Source organism: Sitophilus oryzae, unplaced genomic scaffold, assembly GCF_002938485.1.
Source record: "Sitophilus oryzae breed Bouriz unplaced genomic scaffold, Soryzae_2.0 scaffold_359_pilon_pilon, whole genome shotgun sequence".
Taxonomy (NCBI): domain Eukaryota; kingdom Metazoa; phylum Arthropoda; class Insecta; order Coleoptera; family Curculionidae; genus Sitophilus; species Sitophilus oryzae.
The window spans coordinates 349,151-373,828 of record NW_022146928.1 but is presented as its reverse complement, the minus strand read 5'-3'; the positions used below and the strand labels follow the sequence as shown (position 1 = coordinate 373,828).

The 24,678-nt window shown below is 34.6% G+C and overlaps 1 long non-coding RNA gene across 1 annotated transcript; it reads left to right on the top strand.

Moving 5' to 3' along the window:
- Positions 1-13,994: 13,994 nt before the first annotated feature.
- On the top strand, positions 13,995-14,562 carry LOC115885067. Its single transcript, XR_004050678.1, has 3 exons — positions 13,995-14,048; positions 14,102-14,310; positions 14,371-14,562. It is a non-coding gene; the product is annotated as an uncharacterized LOC115885067 (long non-coding RNA).
- The last annotated feature ends 10,116 nt before the right edge of the window (positions 14,563-24,678 follow it).

Sequence of the window (24,678 nt, the reverse complement as noted above, 5' to 3'; positions counted from 1 at the left end):
CCACTAAAGCATTTCGGCCTGTAGAGGCCAGATTCCTACCTCTACCTATCTACGATAGTCGAGTCACCGCCTTCGCCGTATCTCGCCGGACTGGTACCGATTCAGTGCGCGTACACCTTAAGACCGCCTTAATTTCGGGATTTATTTTAGGAGTATATAGCTCCTGGCAGCGTTCAGGCGATAAATATTTTTAAGTTAGCTCTTTTCTAACTTTACCTGTCAAACCAGAACCTAATATTTTAGACCACGAAGTGGCTATTTCCTGCTGAACAGGTTCCGAAAATGACTTTGAATAAAAATGATTTTTTTTTAATATAAAACTTGCTAGTATTTTGCTACCCTAAGCAAAACATATAATTATGTAAATTTGTGATATTTATAATCCTAGATAAATATCGTTACAGAATACTGTATAGATATATTGTATTAATATTAGACCGCCTTAGGTATAATCTCCTTGTATAATGATTTTATATATATATATATATATATATATATATATATATATATATATATATATATATATATATATATATATATATATATATATATATATATATCTTTATATATAAGAATTACTAATATTTTGCTACCTTAAGCAAAACATATTATTCTGTCAAGTTGTGATATTTATCATCCTAGATAAATATTATGACAGGATACTGTATAGATATAGCTTGTAAACATTAGACCACCCTAGGTATAATGATTTTCTATATACAGGGTGTCCCAGAAATGAGTGCAGATATTTTAAGGGGTGGTAGATCTGGCCAAAAGAAACATATTTTCTCTTTACCATTTTTAAAATAAATTGAAAATAACCGAGTTATTTAACTTTGAAAGTTTAAAAAAAAAATTGCGACATTTTGAGAGCCGCCGGGGAATCTCGCGGATCCCCCGGCGCGGGGGAGAGATCTCGCGGATCTCAGCTTGTTCGCCGCCCGCTGTTGCCACATCGACTAGAAAGACTTAAAAAGTACTTGCAAAATCCCACACCACCCAAGTGGTTCTGCAGAGGTGCGTTACTTTTTTTAAGTGGGTGATCGCCAGTAGCCCTACTTTCCACATTCCACAAAATAAACTAAAAGAAAAAAAAACTTACCAAATAAACAAGATATCCCTATAGCAGAGAGATACAACTGCAGAGCTTTCTTTTTTTTCCATTTTACCACTCTTAAAATTGCACATAACACTACACTTAATAACATCACTTCACTACAATACTTAACAACACTATGCAAATTTTCAACTGTGGAAATATTGGCTCCCCTATTAATTTTAGAGCTAAATCGTAAATGGTTTTTAAAGATACATTACAAATTTGCATAAGGGGATCCGATATCTCGACAGTTCAAAATTTGCATGGGATATCCTATATTTCCAACGATGATGCACCACCCGGTATACCCTTCGCTTCTTGACTGCATGCTATTATAATAATTGTTCAAAATGACGACCTCCATTTCCAATAGATGCTCTCCTTCTTCTGAGCATGGAATTTTTAACGTTTTGCAGCAATTCTTCGTTGCTTTTCCCGAATCCCTCAAATGCTGAACCATACTTACAAAGGTTCGAGCATTAGGGATTTATCTATTCGGATACTCTTCGGAATAAAGTCTCCGAGCTTCTACAGCGCTTTCCCCTGCCAGAAAGTACCTATGCTCTTAGCATATCCACCTTCTCCGGATTTCTATACTCCATCGTGATTTGCCTATACCGATACCGATTACCGACACAAAAATATACACTAACGAACATTTCACAACACTTTAAACACAATCTCCAATCACTTTCTCGAATTTTAAAAGCTCGATAATATTAGAAATTAGATCGATTTCTAATAGTGTACATGCTTTGTGTACATGCGATTAATAATGTCGTTAGTCGTTAATATTGTTACGGATTCCGTGGGTCCACTAATTTAAACTCACAATAAAATACTTAACGAATTTATTTTTCTCACTTTATACACAATTACTAACTTATAACACACAACAAACTAACTATTTATAAGATTCCTTCACCAAATTGTCCGATTTTCAATTTCCACGCGGTATATTCAAATTTCAAAAACTTTCTCAGTTGTCACGATGGCTCCGGCTTACTTATACTCTATTGACTGCTTCTCGAAATTTCCCCAACCCTCGGAAAGCGTACTTTCTTCATACCAGACAATTCCATTGTCTGATTCCTGCCATTACTTCGACTTGACTAAAAGATGGCGCCTGAAAGTCTTTAATTTCTGGCGGATACGTTGCGGCAGCAGGCAACCTGGTAATACATTTTTAATTTCTGGCGGATACGCCATTTTTCTTGACATTGCCCCTTTTCAAATTTGATCGTCCCGATCAAGGTTTCATGTCCTGGATCTCTTCAATCGATCCAGATGAACTACTTTCATCTTACTTCTAGGGCTGCGTTGAATCCGGTACACAACATCATTTATCCTCTTGATGACTGTATAAGGACCTTCCCATGCTGGAGTTAACTTTGGGGACCTCCCTTTCTTGCGCTGTGGGTTATATAACCATACCATATCGTCCTGTTGAAATCCCGTAGAATTGGCTCTGAGGTCGTAACGAGCTTTCATCCGGTCACTGGCTAGCGTAATCTTACTTCTTACGGCCTTATGAATTTCCATTAACCTTTCCTTCAGTTCATCCGCGTAGTCCTCTACATTTGTGGTGCCGTCGTCTGGTGATCCGAACACCAAGTCACAAGGCAACCGTAATTCTCGACCAAATAAAATCTTCGATGGTGAAAGTCCGGTGGTGTTGTGAACTGCACTTCTATACGCCATTAGGAACAGCGGTATGTGTTGATCCCAATCTCTTTGATGTTCGGCCACCATTTTCGAGAGGTGTTCTTCAATGGTCTTATTGAATCTTTCGACCATCCCATCAGACTGCGGATGTAAAGCTGTTGTCCTAGTCTTGTGAATACCAAGCAGATCACACATCTTCTGGAACAGTCTTGACTCGAAGTTCCTTCCTTGGTCAGTGTGAAGCTCTAAGGGAATTCCAAATCTACTGAAGACATTATGACTAATACTTCAGCTACAGTCGATGCTTCTTGGTTTGGAATGGCAAAAACTTCTGGCCATTTACTGAAATAATCCATCGCCACTAAAACGTACTTGTTGCCCTTGTGCGTTTCAGGGAATGGGCCTGCAATGTCAACAGCGATTCTTTCGAATGGCAGTCCAACGTTATATTGTTTCATTTTTCCCCTAGATCGAGTGCTTGGTCCTTGGCTGGCTGCACAAATTTTACATTGTCGACACCATTTCTTGACATCTTCGCAATAATCCACCCAGTAAAAGCGATCTCTCAGCTTGCTCAAGGTCTTGTTTACCCCAAGATGGGCTCCAGTTTTACCACCGTGAATTTCTTCCAATACCTGGGTAACTTTCTTCCTTGGTACCAGTAACTGAGTTGTTACTGTGCTGCCATCCGCACTTTCCCATGTGCGCTTTAACAATCCATTCTCAATAACCAGTGAATTCCACTGAGCCCAGAGAGCTTTGAAAACGAGCCCTCTGTCCGAATATCCTGCCACGGTGGTCTCTCGCCGTTACCTTCCTTGAGCCGTAGTATTGCTCCGATGTCTGGATCTTCCATTTGATCTTTCCTCAATTGTGTCGTCGTCCACTGTTCATCGGTTCCAAGTTTAAAACTCCTTATCATGACAGTGCCTTCACGTTGTTCCGTTTTACAGCAGTGCTTACAATCGGTTTGACAGGGTCTTCTGGATAAACCGTCTGCGTTACCATGCATTTTTCCAGCACGATGTTGGATGGTAAAGTGATACTGTTGGAGCTTCTCGAGCCATCGTGCTATTTGACCTTCAGGTTGTTTCATCTCCATAAGCCACTTGAGAGCCGCATGATCTGTCCTAATTAAAAATTCTTGGCCGTACAGATATTTATGAAAATGATCAACTGCCTTCACAATTGCTAGCAGCTCCTTCCGGGTAACGCAGTAATTCCTTTCTGGTTTGGATAGAACTCGACTGTAATATTCTATCACTCGTTCTTCGCCATCTTGCACTTGTGATAGCACTGCACCTATGCCGATATTGCTGGCGTCGGTATCCAGGATATACCTCCCTTGTTGTTGCGGGTAGGCTAGAATAGGACTTGAACATAAAGCCGCCTTAAGTCTTCCAAAGGCTACATCACAATCGGTGTTCCATTCGTAGCCGACTTCATCACCTGTAAGTCTATGTAAGGGTGCAGCTATATTGGCAAATCCCTTGACAAATCTTCTGTAATAGGTGCATAAACCCAGAAAACTTCTAAGTTCATGTTTGTCGCGAGATTTAGGCCAATCCTTGATCGCAGCGATTTTCTTCTGGTCGGTGTAAATTCCGTCTGCCGAGACTACATGACCCAAGAATTCCACTTGTTGCTGGAATAAGCTACACTTCTTCGGGTTCAAGTACAGGTGAGCATTCCGTATGCGGCCAAAGACTTCTTCTAAATTTCGCAAATGCTCCTCAAAAGTTCTTCCCATAACCAATACATCGTCGAGGTAAACCAAGCACGTTTTCCAAGTTAATCCTCTTAACACCACCTCCATGAGACGTTCGAAAGTGGCTGGAGCATTGCATAATCCAAACGGCATGACCTTGAATTGGTATAGTCCGTTTCCTGTAGAAAAAGCCGTCTTTTCTTTGTCTTCCTCGTCCAGACCAACTTGCCAGTATCCACTCTTTAAGTCGAGAGTGGAGAACCAGCACGAACCTGCCAGTGTGGTTAACGTGTCGTCTATACGTGGCAGTGGGTAGCTGTCCTTCTTAGTGACGTCATTGAGCTTCCGATAGTCCACGCAGAATCGTGTACTACCATCTTTCTTCGTCACCAAAACAACAGGAGATGACCATGGACTCGATGATTCTTCGATAACTCCATCTTCTAGCATCTTATCTACCATTGTCTCCATTTCTTGTTGTTTGGAAAGGGGCACCCTTCTAGGACGTTGTCGAATCGGCTGAGCATGACCAGTATTAATCCGGGCTTCACAAAATCCGTTCTTCCACTGTTATTTTTCTCAAAAATACCGCCATGCTTTCGCAGGAACTGCTTAGCCTTCTGTTTCTCCTCATATGTTAGGTGATCCCATGGCTGTTCTAGATGTTTTAGTGTTTCTTTGGATGCCATTTGTGTAACAGCTGACGACACTTCATCACATCGGGTGACACTTCTTACAGGTTCGCAGATGGCTATCTTGTCACCTTTTTGAATCTTGACACAATTCGGGAAAACATTCGCAATTCTGATCGGTATATTCTTGTCGGTGTTCACCAATGACTTTCCTACTAAGTACCTATCTTGTTTCTTGTCGCCACTTTTTACCAGTCCAACACAGCACCCAGCGATTTTCTCCACTTTACCGAATACGATCTTCTCGGTATTACCAGGTATCACCACAGTTTCCGCTGATCTTACATCCATTCTGCCTGGTCCCTCGTCTGGAGATAACATGAACTCTTCATATCCAATATTTAAGATATTTCTCTGGTGATCGAACGAAAATCCATGTTGACGAATCATATCCATGCCCAAGATGAAGTCATCTTCAATATCTGCCACTAAGACGCTATGCTGAAACTTCAAATTTCCTAACTTCAGTTCGACGATAGCCTTTCCCCGTGCAACGGCCATTTCCCCCGTAACTGTACGTAAACACACTCTTCTTCCCAGAGACATCAGCTTCAATCCTTGCACTGAGTTAGCCCGCACCAACGATACCATAGCGCCAGTATCCACAGTCATTCGAATTCCCTTTCCATTGACTTTCCCGTCGATCACCAAGCTGTCAGCGGTTGTTCCTAGACTCCTAATGGAAAAAATCCTGGGGGCTCTGTTCTCCCCAGTCAATACTCGCCCCTTAGTATTGACTGATTTTAGTTTTCCTGGTGCCTACGTTCTCTGGATGCTGAACGGGATCGCATGAACGCGGCAATCCCGTTTGATGTGGCCATTCCTGCCACATCTATAGCACCTTATGTCCTGGGATCTTCTCTGGTTCTCTGTCTGGTTATTGTTGATTCCCTTGTTTATTAGTAGCTCACATAGTTTGTCGACTTTCTTACACATCTCCTCCAAACCTCTGTGAGTGCTTTCGGGCTGTTCCTCGACCGTTACCGATCTTATCTTCGGCCTAGGGATGGCGCTAAAGGCAGCTTCGATTTCCAGCGCCCTGACCAGTGCTTCGCTGCTGGTGGAAAATCGGGATATTTGCAGCGCCCTCTGCAATTCGTTGTCCCTCAGTCCGCTAATAAAGCACTGAGCAGCGAGTTCCTCCCTAAACCCTTCCGGTGCTTCTGGGTATGCTAGGTGTACCAGCCGACGTAAGTCTGCTTCAAATTCCTGCAGACTCTCTCCGGACCTCTGCAGGCGCGTCTTGATCTGGGCCTGGTAAAGTTGACGTCGATGTTGGTCGCCATATCTTCTGTCCAATGCAGCAACCAAAGCCTCATACTCCTGCTGTTGGGCTGCAGGAATAGTTTGTAGCAGTTCCAGGGCAGGGCCACGCAGCGCGATGACAAGTGCCGCTGCTTTATCCTGGTCGGTCCATCCGTTGGCAGCGGCGGCTGCTTCAAACTGGCGGTGGTACATCGTCCAGGTGGTTTGTCCATCGTAGGTGGGGGCCTTGAGGTTCGCAGTCCCAGGAACGCCAGGTGTCCTTGCATGTGCCTTGGTCTTCTGTATGTCCATCTCTAATTTTTCCATTTTCTGTTGAAGGCGCTCCTCCAGATCTTCTACGACTTCTTGGAAGTGGGCCTCTTGTCTTCGTTCCGAATTTTCGAGACTTTTCTGCATGCGGTCTTGATCTTCAATTTTGTCCTTCTGGCGACGTACTTCTAAATCTTCAACAATTTTCTCCAACCGTTCTTGTCTAATTTCTTGATTTTCTAGAATTTTCTGAACACGGTCCTGTTCTTCTTGTCTTTCTCTATGACGTCGCTCCTCCAAACGAATTTCCAAATTTCCTATTATTTTCTCAAGCCGGTCCTGTTCTTCTTGTTTTTCTTTCTTTTGACGCGCTTCTAAACCTTCTAACATTTTTTCTTGATTTTCCATAAGTATTTTCTGTAGGCGGTCTTGTTCCTCTTCTTTCTCTCTTCTCATATTCTCCATAAAATCGCCCAATAATTTGCTTACTTCTTCCATTTTCTTCGCTTGTTCTCTTGTACCAACCATAAAAATACTCTAATTGGGTCTAAAAATCTTCCAATCCACTTAATTTCTTCTTAAAATCCTCTTGAATCGCACTTCCGACACCAATTTTACGGATTCCGTGGGTCCACTAATTTAAACTCACGATAAAATACTTAACGAATTTATTTTTCTTACTTTATACACAATTACTAACTTATAACACACAACAACTAACTATTTATAAGATTCCTTCACCAAATTGTCCGATTTTCAATTTCCACGCGGTATATTCAAATTTCAAAAAACTGTCTCAGTGGTCGATGGCTCCGGCTTATATACTCTATTGACTGCTTCTCGAAATTTCCCCAATTCTCGGAAAGCGTACTTCTTCATACCAGACAATTCCATTGTCTGATTCCCTTACTTCTCGACTTGACTAAAAGATGGCGCCTGAAAAAGTCTTTTAATTTCTGGCGGATACGTTGCGGTTGTGCAGGCAACCAGTAATACATTTTTAATTTCTGGCGGATACGCCATTTTTCTTGACAATATAATACAGGAATCTGTAATTTTCTCCTCACCGCCCATTTCATTGGAAAAAACGGCGGCAAGTTTTCTGCTTTTGAAATTACGATCGATGGCATTTTATTGTGTAAAAGTGGATGGTAAATGGCATCGATCGTAATTTCTCAGGCAATTTAACGTCCTAGCAGGTATACTTATTTTTTTATCAAAAAATCTTTATAGAAAAAAAAATAACTGAACATGTTAGAGTAGCTTTATTACTAATTAAACTATTCAAAACATTGTTCTGATATTACTAAAAAAAATTTAAGTAAAAAATATAGCAAATTTTATAGTTTGACGACGTTATAATTAACAATAGGCATATGGAAAAAATTACCTAACTACATATTAGAGACATAATTCCATACCTAGAAATACCGTATGGTCGAAAAAAACGGCGTCCAGAATGGCTTGAAAATAACGGTCGGTGACACATAAAATTTGCCACATATGTAAATTCGACAGCGATCTTTATTTCATAGCCTGCTGACGCCGTTTTTTTTTTCACTACCATATTGTGCGTTCTATTAACTCCATGGTGGCAATACTAATTTATATTTAAAGAGATATATCTAAATGTATAAACTATGTATTTTATTAGAAATGCCTGTATGGCTCGAAAAACGGCGTCCAGAATGGCTTTGAAAATAACGGTCGGTGACATTCTCCATAAAATTTTACATGTAAATTGGACAGCGATCTTTACATAGCCCCTGCTGACGCCGTTTTTTTTTTCACTCTCTACCATATTGTGCTTCCCATTAACGTGCATGGTGGCAATACTTCACTTATATTTAAAGAGATATATCTAATGCAGAACCATGTATTTTATTAGCAATCATATTTAAGCTATTATGACTCATATCATATTCTAATTATTTGAAACTTGAAACATAATATTTACTCCTATTATATTCATGTAACTAAATTTTCTAATATTAATAACTCTCTGATAATAAAAAACAAGAGTGTGTTTTGAAAAAGTAAAGCATAATTACTGTGAAGAATAGTTTAAAAAAGAACTTACACACATGTTTTTTTAGTCTATTTTCTTTATTATATTTGAAAACTACAGTCCCCCTTCCAATACATAAAAACATTTATATTCAAATATACTCTAGATAGAGCTCCAATTTTTATATGAAATGAGAATTTGTTCACACATAAACTACCGTATGATCGAGAAAAACGGCGTCAACGATGCATATGAAATGAAGGTCGCTGTCATTTTATATGGGAATTTATATGGGAAATGTCATTGATCGTCATTTCCCAGCCAATCTGACGCCGTTTTTTCGATCATATGGTACATTTTATGTATTTTGCTCAATTAATTTTAATTATTACTACAAATGTTTTTTAGTCTATTTTCTTTATTATATTTGAAAACTACAGTCCCCCTTCCATCATAAAAACATTTATATTCAAATACTCTAGATAGAGCTCCAATTTTTATATGAAATGAGAATTGTTCACACATAAATTACCGTATGATCGAGAAAAAACGGCGTCAACGATGGCTATGAAATGAAGGTCGCTGTCATTTTATATGTAAATTTATATGGGAAGTCATTTGATCGTCATTTCCCAGCCAACTGGACGTTTTTCTGATCATATGGCACATTTTATGTATTTTATTCTTTAATTTTAATTACTGCAAATGGTCTTGATATTTTTCTTTGAATACATATATTCTTGTTACTCTCTTCATCTTTGTCTCTTAATAAACAGATGCATTGCAATTTGTTGTTAGTATATTTATGCAATCATTTCATAAATCCTAAAATAAAAATGTTCGAAGAACATGCTTTCCAGATATCCATAACCACAATATCTGTGTGTAACAGTTCAATTTTAATAACCCATTCACTAAATCAGAGACACTACAGGTAGTTGTTTAAATAATTTTCAATCTTTTGTATGTAATAATAGATTGCACATATTTATATGCATTACACAATATGCACACCTGCAATAATAAAAGATATTTTCTTTATGTATAATCTCTATCTAACACACTTCTAATAGTATACTCTGACTCTTCGAACATTTGTTACAACTTCTAATACCTAGGGTATAAATTACAATTTCCTAAGAAATTTTATTAGCACTTTAGTTATTACCATTTTTCTCTAACATATTCTGCATAATATATGACTCGATACATTCACCTAGAATAAAATCAATAATATCATTTATGAATAGAACTACATGTATAACTTTTTCATTAATATTTGCAATTTCTGACCAGAACTTGTCTGAAGAGAACTTTCATCCCATGCATGGGGGGGAGGAAGAAAGCGATGTTCGGGGTGGAAGAGGGGCTGAGTAGACTTGGACCTGGTTTAGGCATTGGGGTGTGTGAGCCTCTTGGTTTGTTTAAGAATATCTTAATTTATAATATAATGTTTACATCTGAATTAATCTAATCAGATCAAATTTTCCATAGAAAACACTCAAAACTGTTTGACTGGTAATCGAGCTTAATAAGCTGACACTCAAAATTCTAATGCTTATTAAATGGGATAATTATTTCTTGTAAACAAAAACTTTAACTTAATAAGACCACAGGGAGTACATAATAACAGTGTTACTGAGATTTTTGATTTAATGTATTGCTTGGTATTTGTAGATCTATTATTGTATTGTGATTACAATTGCCTTCTTCTCCATTGATGCATCCTAATTTAAGATTACTGATTTTCTAATACATAATTAAAGTGAAATTATTTTTCCTACCATTACATAATTAATTTCTTCCTACCATTAGGTAGATACCTGAAAGGTTAATAAATTAAAAACGAATTTATTAAGACATTTACAACTGTTTGGTCTATGTCATAAATAATTTGACAAAACATTGTATGTAAATCAAAGATTATTCGATATTTACAACTGAATTAGCCAACATTTATTACTTGAATGCTAATAAAAGTTACTTCTTTAAAGTTTATCTAATCACGATTAAAGTATACTCCATCCTTCGAACATTTGTTACAACTCTAATTAATTAGGGTGATAAATCTAGATTAACCTCTCCTTGGCCAGGGAATTCCTCGTTAAATTTAGTTAGTTTTATCATTTTTCTGAATATATTCTTAAACATAACCTTAAACTACAGCACATCATACTAGGAATGTACTATTCGAATCGATTTAATCGAAGATCGATTTATATCAAATCGACGTTGATTTTTATCAAACGATTTTTTGGTATAATCGATCTTTTTTTAAATCGAAGACCGATCCTGTATTTTATACAGTTTTAGAATTTATTTATTTGAAATTTACAATAAGAAAACACTTTAGTTTCGCTGGAATATTTGCTCTGCAGTGCATCCCTTGTAAAAGAAGAGTAAAATGCCCAGCATGAACTGAAGATTAAGTGTAAGTGTCAGTTGTGGCAAGCGCCGTGCTTTTATCACTTGATATCAGGTGTCAGCCAGTCGTGGGGCTTCCTATTTTTGTTGTTTTAGATATCTTAGAATATTCTTTATTTTAAATTCTTTCATGGGTAATGTGGCCTTTCTAGTACCTGATTTATTTTTTTTGGGATATCAGTTTAGGAATACATCAAAACTGTTAGAAATGGTAATTTAGTCTATCACTATACTGACCACCAAAATTTGATGCATAATATTAATGGGATAATTCCAGTAGAGAACGCTAAGTCAAAAATTTCTACTAATAAAACCATTTGTAATTTGTAATTCCTTCAGTGTTTTCGAAATCGTCGTCGGGGTTGTGTCGTTTTGAAGAAATGTCGAAGAAAACCCTGGATCATACCATCAGCCGCCGGATATATAGTTTTTAAAGCAAGTTTTTTAACATTTTATTGCATTTATGAGCTGTTTGATTATTAACTTCATGTAAAAAATTTTAAATAATTGATTTAATGTAGTGATAGGCATGTGATAGGTTTGTGATATTGCCAGGATTAGATATTTGTGTAAGTGTCCATTGCGTATATGCAAGGATAAAAGATTATTTTCTCATAATACGCTCTTAAATTAAACATTTGTGGTTATAAAATAGGTTTCTTCTTGAAAGCTAGATGGAAACTAAAGCAGTTAATAATTAAAAAAAGTTATAATTATTAAGACGATTGAAACTGTTTACCTCATTTGTAAAAAGTATTTTAAAATATTATATTTCTAGAATTAGCAAAGCACCTACACTTGTATTAATAAAATTAATTTTTATTTTAATTCTGAATGTGCTTAAAATACTGGAATTCTATAGATGCAGAATGTGGGCAGCGGTAGGAGGTGGCAACGCTGTATTCTCTCCGACACTCTCTATGCCCGGTAAAGGAAGCCTCCGGGAGTGAACAGTGGCACTCAAAAGTTTTTCAACATTTTCCGGAAAATGTCAAGAAAAATATAAAATTTTCTAAACATTTTTTTTCGCAAAAACCTCATAGGCGTGTTTTGGGGCTGAACTATACTACCAGTTTTCTGCTTTGAGCCAAAGTATTTTAATAACCCACGAATACGAACATAACCTTAAATATCTGCACTCAGCTTCTGGGACACCCTGTATATATTTGATAACGAAAATAAAAATATCGATTCATATATAAATTACGTATATGTATACCTTTAGGATAGTTGGGTATGTGCTCTACCTTTTATATCGGTACCTTTTTTTTGTTGTAATTCTATTTGTTTTGTATCGATCGTGTCAGGTGATGTTTTTGAAGATACTTGTTGATTCATATATGTTTTTCGGCTAGTCGAGATTATTATTGTTTATTTAAGCCTCGGCAAGTTTCGAGCGGAATAAATCTATTCCTGTTTCGATTTTCGACGTTTATTTTCTATAACATCCCCCATTTTAATATATTTTTATATACAGGGTGTCCCAGAAATGAGTGCAGATATTTTAACTGGTAGTATAGTTCAACCCCAGAAACACGCCTATGAGAGTGTCGGAGAGAATGCAACGTTGCCACCTCCTACCATGTTCAATATTCTGGGTAAGCTTATTTCATAAATTCAATTAGTTTAAGCTGCTACAGAAAAAAAAAAATACGGAATTAATTTTATTCATATTAGTGTAGATTGCTCTACTAATTCTAGAGAAACGCGCAATATTTTAAATACTTTTTACAGTGGAGTAAACTGAAAAAATAAATCTTAACAATTATAGCTTCTTTTTTGCCATATTAGGAAATATTTTCAATCGTTTCAATAAACAATTATAACATTTAATGTTTAGTTAGAGCTTACCCTTTTAATGAAAGTGTTTTTATCCAGCACACATATACGCAAACACATACACACCAAATATCTATTAAACTGAACATCACAAACCTATCACATGCCTATCACTTTTAAAATATTATTTAAAATTTTTCACATGATAATAATCAAACACTAAACTCATAAATACAATAAAAAATGTTAAAAAACTTGCTTTAATAACTACTACTAATACTTATATCCGGCGGCTGATGGTAGACAGTCCGGGGTTTTCTTCGACATTTCTTCAAAACCGACGCAACCCCGACAACGATTTCGAAAACACTAAAGGAATTACAAATTACAAATTTTTATTTCGGAATTTTTTGACTTAGCGTCCTCTACTGGACTGATGTATTACTATTATGGGTCAACGTTTTGGTGGTTGTCTAAAGATAGATAAATCAATTTTCTAAATGTTTAATGTATGGAGTAGGGATATCCCAAAAATAAATTAAAAATACAAGAAAGGGTATACCCAAGAAAGAATTAAGGTAAAATCAAAGAGTATTCTACGTTATCTAAAATATAAAAATATGGGAAGCCCCGACAAAAATCTGACACCTGATATCAAAGTGATAAACAAACATCGGCGCATGCGGCAGCGAGCACTTACACTTAATTTTTCAGTTCATTGCTAGATGGCCTTTTACTAGGGATGCACTGCAAACAAATATTCCAGCAAAACTAAAGTGTTTTTTCTTATTCTAAATTCTAACAAATAAATAAACCTGTAAAACTGTATAAATAAAATCGGTCTTCGATTTAAAAAAAAAGATCGATTATACCAAAAAATCGTTTGATAAAAATCACGTCGATTTGATAATAATCGATTCGAATCGTACATCCCTAGTATGGTGTGTAGTTTAAGGTTATGTTTAAGGTTAATCGTGGGTTATTAAACTCGCACAAAAACAAAACAGAAAACAACAAAAAACAATGCAAACAATGCCAAATAAACCTGTAAAAAAGTACTTTTATTATTCAAAATGAAATATCATATAATTCAGTTGGTATACGAATATTTTTTGATTTATTTATAATGTTTGGTGTCAAAAATATGTGAGAAATGAGGTAAACAGTTTAAATGTCTTAATAAATTCGTTTTTAATTTATTAACCTTTCAGGTATCTACCTAATGGTAGGAAGAAATTAATTATGTAATGGTAGGAAAAATAATTTCACTTTAATTACGTATTAGAAAATCAGTAATCTTAAATTAGGATGCATCAATGCAGAAGAAGGCAATTGTAATCACAATACAATAATAGATCTACAAATACCAAGCAATACATTAAATCAAAAATTAATTATGTACTCCCTGTGGTCTTATTAAGTATAAAGTTTTGTTTTACATGAAAATAATTATCCCGTTTAATTATGCATTAAATTTTAGTGTCAGCTTATTGATAGCTCGATTACCAGTCAAACAGTTTTGATCTTTTCTATACTATGAAGAAAATTTGATCTAATTAGATTAATTCAGATTGTAAATTTATGTTATAGAGTAAGATATTCTTAAACAAACCAAGAGGAGAATCCTCACACACCCCAGTAACCTAAACCAGGTCCAAAGTCCTACTCCAGCCCCTCTTCCCACCCCGAACTTATCCTTTCTTCCTCCCCCCCCATGCATGGGATAGAAAGTTCTCTTCAGAGAAGTTCTGGTCTGAAATTGCAAATGTTAACGAAAAAGTTATACATGTAGTTTTCTATTCATAAATGATATTATTGATTTTATTCTAGGTGAATGTATCGAGTCATATATTATTAAACTAACTAAAAGTGCTAACAAAATTTCTTAGGAAGTTATCGATATACCTAATTATTAGAAGCTGTAACAAATGTTCAAAGAGTCAGAGTATACTTTATTAGAAGTTTGTTAGATAGAATTATACAATGACATCTAAGTGATTTTAGAGGTCATTGGAATTATACACTTTAAAGAAAATATCTTTTATTATTGCAGGTAATGCATATTGTGTAATGCATATAATATGTGAAATCTATTATTACATACAAAGATTGAAAATTCTTTAAACAGCTACCTGTATGTTGTCTCACAATCTCATTTAGTGAATGGGTTATTAAAAATTGAACATATCTACACAGAATATTGTGGATATGGATATCTGGAAAGCATGTTATAACCATTTTTATTTTTAGGATTTAGTAGTTTTTTTAGTAGTTTATGTGTGAACAAATTCTCATTTCATATAAAAATTGAGTAAATCTAGAGTATATTTGAATATAAATGTTTTTATGTATTGGAAGGGGGACTGTAGTTTTCAAATATAATAAAGAAAATAGACTAAAAAAACATGTGTGTAAGTTCTTTTTTAAACTATTCTGTAAGTTACGTAAATGTGTTTCAAATAGGTTGCTTGTCACAATAAATTCAATACACAGTAATTATGTTTTTTTACTTTTTCAAACACACTAATTTTGTGTTTTATTATCAGAGAGTTATTAATATTAGAAAATTTAGTTACATGAATATAATAATAGGAGCAAATATTATGTTTCAAGTTTCAAATAATTAGAATATGATATGAGTCATAATAGCTTAAATATGATTGCTAATAAAATACCTAGTTTATACACATTTAGATATATCTCTTTAAATATAAATTAGTATTGCTACCATGTGATTAATGGAAAATACACATGGTCGTGAAAAACGGGGTCAGCGATGGCTATGAACAAAGATCGCTGTCAATTTTGTGTAAAATTTTATGGAGAATGACACCGACCGTTATTTTCAAGCCATTCTGGACGCCGTTTTTTTCGACCATACGGTATTTCTAGGTATGGAATTATGTCTCTAATATGTAGTTAGGTAATTTTTTCCATTTGCCTATTGTTAATTATAACGTCGTCAAACTATAAAATTTGCTATATTTTTTACTTAAATTTTTTTAGTAATATCAGAACATGTTTTGAATAGTTTAATTAGTAATAAAGCTACTAACATGTTCAGTTATTTTTTTTTCTATAAAGCTTTTTTGATAAAAAAATGAGTATACCTAGCAGGTATACTCATTTTTTTGAGACGTTAAATTGCCTGAGATTGCTTTAGACGTTAAATTGCCTGAGAAATTACGATCGATGCCATTTACCATCCACTTTTACACAATAAAATGCCATCGATCGTAATTTCAAAAGCAGAAAACTTGCCGCGGTTTTTTCCAATGCAATAGGCGGTGGGGAGAAAATTACAGATTCCTGTATTATATTAACGACTAACGACATTATTAATCGCATGTACACAAAGCATGTACACTATTAGAAATCGATCTAATTTCTAATAGTATCGAGCTTTTAAAATTCGAGAAAGTGATCGGAGGTTGTGTTTAAAATGTTGTGAAATGTTCGTTAGTGCATATTTCTGTGTCGGTAATCGGTATCGGTATAGGCAAATCGCGATGGAGTATACAAATCCGGAGAAGGTGGATATGCTAAGAGCATAGGTACTTTCTGACAGGGGAAAGCGCTGTAGAAGCTCGGAGACTTTATTCCGAAGAGTACCCGAATAGACAAATCCCTAATGCTCGAACCTTTGTAAGTATGGTTCAGCATTTGAGGGATTCGGAAAAGCAACGAAGAATTGCTGCAAAACGTTAAAAATTCCATGCTCAGAAGAAGGAGAGCATCTATTGGAAATGGAGGTCGTCATTTTGAACAATTATTATAATAGCATGCAGTCAAGAAGCGAAGGGTATACCGGGTGGTGCATCATCGTTGGAAATATAGGATATCCCATGCAAATTTTGAACTGTCGAGATATCGGATCCCCTTATGCAAATTTGTAATGTATCTTTAAAAACCATTTACGATTTAGCTCTAAAATTAATAGGGGAGCCAATATTTCCACAGTTGAAAATTTGCATAGTGTTGTTAAGTATTGTAGTGAAGTGATGTTATTAAGTGTAGTGTTATGTGCAATTTTAAGAGTGGTAAAATGGAAAAAAAGAAAGCTCTGCAGTTGTATCTCTCTGCGATAGGGATATCTTTTTTTATTGTTTGGTAAGTTTTTTTTTCTTTTAGTTTATTTTGTGGAATGTGGAAAGTAGGGCTACTGGCGATCACCCACTTAAAAAAAGGGTAAAAAGTAACGCACCTCTGCAGAATCTCTTGGGTGGTGTAGGATTTTGCAAGTACTTTTTAAGTCTTTCTAGTCGATGTGGCAACAGCGGGCGGCGAACAAGCCGAGATCCGCGAGATCTCTCCCCCGCGCCGGGGATCCGCGAGATTCCCCGGCGGCTCTCAAAATGTCGCAATTTTTTTTTTAAACTTTCAAAGTTAAGTAACTCGGTTATTTTCAATTTATTTTAAAAATGGTAAAGAGAAAATATGTTTCTTTTGACCAGATCTACCACCCCTTAAAATATCTGCACTTATTTCTGAGACACCCTGTATAAGACTTGCTATTTGCTACCCTAAGCAAAACATATAATTATGTAAAGTTATGATATTTATCACCCTAGATAAATATTGTGACAGGATACTGTATAAATATATCTTGCATTAACACTACACCACCCTAGGTATAATGATTTTCCACATATATTCTTATATATAAGAATTGTTAATATTTTGCCACCTTAAGCAAAACATATTACGCTGTCAAGTTATGAAGGTGACACTTATCACCCTAGATAAATATTGTGACAGGACACTGTATAGATATAAATATTACCAAATATACATTGTATTAACATTATACCACCCTAGGTATAATGATTTTCTATATATACTTTTATACATAAGAACAGCTAACATTCTGCTACCCTAAGCAAAACATCTTAGTCTGTCAAGTTGTGATACCCATCACCCTAGATAAATATTGTTACAGGATACTATACAGATGTACATTGTATTAACATTAGACCACACTAGGTATAATGTCTATTCTTCCAAAGAAAATTTGTGTCTGCCACCCTAGGCAGAAAGAATACCCGTACAATCGTCCACCCTAGGCGAAACATAGCACTCTGTCAAGTTGTGATAATTATCACCCTAGATAACTATTGTGAGGAATACTGTGTAGATAAATATTGTATTAACATTATACCACCCCAGGTATACTGATTTCTAGTTTCCGACTTTTATCCTTATTTTTATTTAGTTATTCCTGTGAACAAGAATCTCTCTCATTATATATCAATTGTTATATCGTTATGAGTCGCAGACCCACTACGACTCCTCTCCCTATGTCTTTTTCTTGAAGGATTCGGCACTTCCACTGTGTTTTCCGCACTCCGAAAAACATCAAAACGTATCGGTCCGCACTAAAAAGAAGACTGAATATGGAGCAGTGCGGCGGGGCTGTTTTTGCTTTTTCAGCTTTAAAATAGTGATCGGTTCGGATTAATCCGAAGGTACTACAAACTATTATTTATGAGACGAGGCCGGAATATAATTATGTTTAAATTTCAAATAATTAGAATATGATATGAGTCATAATAGCTTAAATATGATTGCTAATAAAATACCTAGTTTATACACATTTAGATATATCTCTTTAAATATAAATTAGTATTGCCACCATGCGATTAATGGGAAATACAATATGGTCGTGAAACAAAAACGGCGTCAGCGATGGCTATGAAATAAAGATCGCTGTCAATTTATGTGTAAAATTTTATGGAGAATGTCACCGACCGTTATTTTCAAGCCATTCTGGACGCCGTTTTTTTCGACCATACGGTATTTCTAGGTATGGAATTATGTCTCTAATATGTAGTTAGATAATTTTTTCCATTTGCCTATTGTTAATTATAACGTCGTCAAACTAGAAAATTTGCTATATTTTTTAGTTAATTTTTTTTAGTAATATCAGAACATGTTTTGAATAGTTTAATTAGTAATAAAGCTACTAACATGTTCAGTTATTTTTTTTTCTATAAAGCTCTTTTGATAAAAAAATGAGTATACCTGCTAAGACGTTAAATTGCCTGAGAAATTACGATCGATGCCATTTACCATCCACTTTTACACAGTAAAATGCCATCGATCGTAATTTCAAAAGCAGAAAACTTGCCGCCGTTTTTTCCAATGAAATGGGCGGTGGGGAGAAAATTACAGATTCCTGTATTATATTGACGACTAACGACATTATTAATCGCATGTACACAAAGCATGTGCACTATTAGAAATCGATCTAATTTCTAATAATATCGAGCTTTTAAAATTCGAGAAAGTGACCGGAGATTGTGTTTAAAGTGTTGTGAAATGTTTGTTAGTGCATATTTTTGTGTCGGTAATCGGTATCGGTATAGGCAAATCGCGATGGAGTATACAAATCCGGAGAAGGTGGATATGCTAAGAGCATAGGTACTTTCTGGCAGGGGAAAGCGCTGTAGAAGCTCGGAGACTTTATTCCGAAGAGTATCCGAATAGACAAATCCCTAATGCTCGAACCTTTGTAAGTATGGTTCAGCATTTGAGGGATTCGGGAAAAACAACGAAGAATTGCTGCAAAACGTTAAAAATTCCATGCTCAGAAGAAGGAGAGCATGTATTGGAAATGGAGGTCGTCATTTTGAACAATTATTATAATAGCATGCAGTCAGGAAGCGAAGAGTATACCGGGTGGTGCATCATCGTTGGAAATATAGGATATCCCATGCAAATTTTGAACTGTCGAGATATTGGATCCCCTTGTGCAAATTTGTAATGTATCTTTAAAAACCATTTACCATTTAGCCCTAAAATTAATAGGGGAGCCAATATTTCCACAGTTGAAAATTTGCATAGTGTTGTTAAGAATTGTAGTGAAGTGATATTATTAAGTGTAGTGTTATGTGGCAGTTTTAAGAGTGGTAAAATGGAAAAAAAGAAAGCTCTGCAGTTGTATTTCTCTGCTATAGGGATATCTTTTTTTATTGTTTGGTAAGTTTTTTTTTTCTTTTAGTTTATTTTGTGGAATGTGGAAAGTAGGGCTACTGGCGATCACCCACTTAAAAAAAGTAACGCACCTCTGCAGAACCTCTTGGGTGGTGTGGGATTTTGCAAATACTTTTTAAGTCTTTCTAGTAGATGTGGCAATAGCGGGCGGCGAACAAGCCGAGATCCCCGAGATCTCTCCCCCGCGCCGGGGGATCCACGAGATTCCCCGGCGGCTCTCAAAATGTCGCAATTTTTTTTTAGACTTTCAAAGTTAAATAACTCGGTTATTTTCAATTTATTTTAAAAATGGTAAAGAGAAAATATGTTTCTTTTGGCCAGATCTACCACCCCTTAAAATATCTACACTCATTTCTGGGACACCCTGTATAAAAGCTTGCCGCGAGATTTGAGTGTACAATTGCACTCATAAAAATCTGGTACGACAACTTTATCTTGTAATTCCTGGTCTAGTGGTCTATCATAACACAAACTTTGAAAATGAGACAGGGTAGACACAGGTTTTAGTTAATTTACTTGTTTATCGATGTAGAGAAATCTCGCGGCAAGCTTTTATATTGTATAAATACACTTCAAACATACAGGGTGTCCCATTAAAAAAATAGTGTATTGTGCAACTAGTGCGAAAAGTTGTCGATTGCCCATGAGAGTGAAGTTGTAAATATCGCTTTGCTCGTGCCCTCATTTGCTCGAGTGAGCAATCGACAACTTCGCACGAGTTGGACATACTATTTTTTATTATGTTGCTTTTTAATATGTCTCTTTTGTTATATTTCCTCATGTAAACAAAAGAGACTTATTAAAAAGCAAAAAATACTTTAAAAATCTCGTGACAAGAAAAACAACTTCCCCATAGATGAATGCAGAAAGCGATATTAAAAACTTCAAAATTTTAAATCGAATTTTAGAATAGAAAATGAAGGAATTTTAACGTTGCTTCTTCATAATGGTGTTTAATAATTTGTTTACATGATGAAATTAACAAAAGAGACATATTAAAAAGCAACATAATAAAATGAACCAAAAATAAACAAAATTATTTAAATGTCAACCTCACTTCTTTAATATTGACACTTCGAGACTGTCTTTTTTGCTTGTCAATTTGCGAATGCCAATGAAAATTTGGGTGCGAGAAGTTTACTTTTCGCACTCAAATCGACATTAAATTTGCTCAAAACTAGTGTGGTAATTGTGAGGTGGGCAATTAGCGTCTTTTCGACTCCAAAAGAAAGCGAAAAGATACTACTTCCCCCGCATGAGTAATAAAAAAGGTTATACCAATAACGGTGACATTTGGCAACATATTACATTATTGATTATAATCAGATTATAATAAACAACAAAACTTAAAATTTGTTTTTTTGTGAATGTTCTATCCAAAAATAGAAAAGTTATAGTCTGTCAAAAATGGTACAAAATAAAATGCTAATACTGTACATTATTCACATAAGACAACAAGTAATTACCAGTTAAGTTAGGTATCTAAAAACGAAACAATTGTAAAATTTATGCTAACAAAATCAGTAATTTTATTTTACTAAACAAATCACATATATAAGACAATCTTTCATAATAAACAAGATTTGGCGGTAACAGTGTAAATAATATAAAAGGAATTTGTTGGCAACAAGTAACTAAAATCAATTTTCTTGAGATGAATTGTTTTGCATCCCCAGATGAGGCGTATCTAGATTGTAACACAGAACCGTTACAAAAAAAGCCCTAAAATATCTCATTAACGGGCTCAAATGAACTAGAAAAATTCTTATTTCTGTAGGGTAGATGATATGCTAAAATTCTACTTATTTTTTATTTTTTTTAGTTTTTGTTTGTGATCTATTTTAACTTCTTTCCATTTGCAAAATTTGAAGATATTAGTGGTAATTAAATGATTTATTAAATAAAGTTTGTGTGGGTAACATGTTTCTTCCTTACTACCTAACCAAATCGCAATCGCTATAATTTTGCTTTTTAAACGGTTTAAAGCATTGTCGATGTAGGACGTAAAATTTTGTCTAGTGCTACCTGCAGTGTGTAGAAAATTCGCTGGGCTTTGTATCGAGTATGTCACATTAATATTGGATTTCAATTTATTTCATTCTAGGATCGCTTGTGTTCCTTGCTCTTAACACGTCACTTGCATAACGAGTTCATAATCGAACGATGTCGATTATTTCAATAATCCAGTACTCGAGCGTATTTCGTATCGGTGATACTGGTACTGAAATCTTAGGACCGAACATCCTACTAAAATAGTGCGCTGAGCGGTATTTACGATTTCTCGGGAGTTCCGAGCCGATCTTTTAACTAATGTAAAGGAATTAAAATCAACGTATGTTGTACGCATATACTTAAAATTTTATTTTAAGTCTATGGTTGTACGTGTACGGCTTAAAGTTTTGGCACTTTCGGTTTAAGTGGCACACAGTGGTACTCAAAAGTTTTTCAGCATTTTCCGGAAAAGGTCAAGAAAAATATAAAATTTTCAACATTTTTTTGTCGCAAAAAAAATCATAGGCGTGTTTCTGGGGCATAGTCGACGCCACGAGGGTCCAAATGACCATAGATAAATTTGAAATAACTTATGACAACATTGATTCAGTTCAACAAATATTTAAGAATGGAAGCATTGCATTGATATTTTTGCCTTTGAGTGAAATTTGGACATAATTATAATATTATTACAGTGATGCCACTTTACCGATTTTTCGGCAAATCTACCAATTTGGCAGTCCATTTAACGTTTTACCGAAAAGATTATTTATTCGGAATATTCTAGTGTCATAAATAAATAAATAAATAAATAAATGCCTTTATTGTCAAAAAATTTTTCAATTTGTAGACAAAGGTAAACTAACAAACAAACAAACAAAAGATAATACAAAACATTATATAAATAATATTGTCAGTCTTATTGTTAAAATAAACATTTATAAATGTTTACAATGTCAAAGAACAAAAAATTTAAAATAATATAATTTTTATTGTTGTCGATCCAATAATATATATTGTGTTCTTTTTTTATAAATTGGATTAGGATCGAAAGAAATCAACAGAAGTCCTTTGTTTTAAATTTGTCGACGTTTCGCAAAATTTATTTGCATCTTCAGGACACTACAAACGACAAGGTAAGAAACTGGCAAGGTAAGAAATTAAAAACTGGTGCTGCTAATCCACCGAAGATTTATTTTCAGCCAAAAATACATAAAAATAATCGACCTTTCAGACCCATAGTATCGTTTGTGGGATCACCTCTGTACTCTCTGACAGGTTTTTTAGCATCTCTTTTAAATGGTATGTTTGTCAAGAACGACAGTTATGTCGAAATTCATTTGAATTTGTTAATGATATAAAAAGCATTAAATTACCTAAAGATTATCAACTCATATCTTTGGACGTTATATCACTTTTTACTAACATTCCTACAGATATAGTAATTAATATAGTTAATAAGAAATGGCATCTTATAGAAAATGAAATAAAAATTCCCTTACATAGATTTGTTGAACTGTTAACATTTATTTTTGATAACAACTACTTTCAATACCAAGATGAGTTTTATCAACAGATATATGGACTGGGAATGGGTAATTGTTTATCACCGATTTGTTCTGATTTAGTTATGCAGGATTTACAGGATCAATGTATTAAAAAACTTCCTTTTCAATTGCCGTTTTTTAAACGTTATGTTGATGATATTATAACTTCAATTCCTATTAATCAAGAACAAAGTATATTAGACATATTTAATTGTTATCACCCTAAACTACAATTTACATTGGAGAAAGAAATAAACAACAGCATAGCATTCCTTGACGTGAGACTAATTAGACACAATCAATTAATAGAGACAGATTGGTATCACAAGCCGACATTCTCTGAGAGATTTCTCAATTATTCCTCCGAACATTCTTTGAAACAAAAAATTAATGTTATTAATAACCTGAAAATCAGAGCTACATCACTATCATCAATTAATTTTCATAATAAAAATTTAAAATATATCGAAAGCATGTTGATTAAAAATAATTATCCAATATCTATGATTAAAAAAATTCTTAACAAGAAAACCGTTGTAAAATCTACTAACCAAAATGATAGAGAAGTTTATTGTAAAATACCTTATATCGACTGTCTGTCAGAACAAATTAAAAACACATTTAAGGGTCATACTACAAAAAAACAGGAAAAAATAAAAATTACAACAAGGAGTCATAACACCATAAAGAGACGGTTCTTTTCAAAAACAAAATCAAAGAATAAAAAAGAACTGAAACCGGCATAATATATAACATTCCTTGTACTCAATGTCCTAAAAGCTATGTTGGGCAGACCGGTAGATATTTAAAACAAAGATTGAATGAACATAAAAATGATCAAAGGAACTTTCTTTTGAAATCTAATCCTACCGCATTAGTAGAACACAAAATAGAGACAGGCCATAACTTCGATTTTGACAATACCACTATTTTACAAACACAATCTAATTATAAGAAAAGATTATTTGCAGAGATGATAGAAATCCAAAAAAACAAAAATTGCGTTAATAAAAGAACAGACGTAGAAAACCTGAGTACAGCATATTTTAATATTCTTTCAAAAATTAAATAATATAACTTCAAAATAATGGTTTAAATCCAAATAATATTTTTATATGTTTCTTTTTTCAACTGTTCTTTATCTCCAGGTAAAAATTATATTAGTATTTTATCAACTAGAATTAGTTGCTCTCTGTATACGGTCAACGTAGGTACATCTGCACTGCTTGTCTGTGAAAGGAAAAGATTTTCGTGAT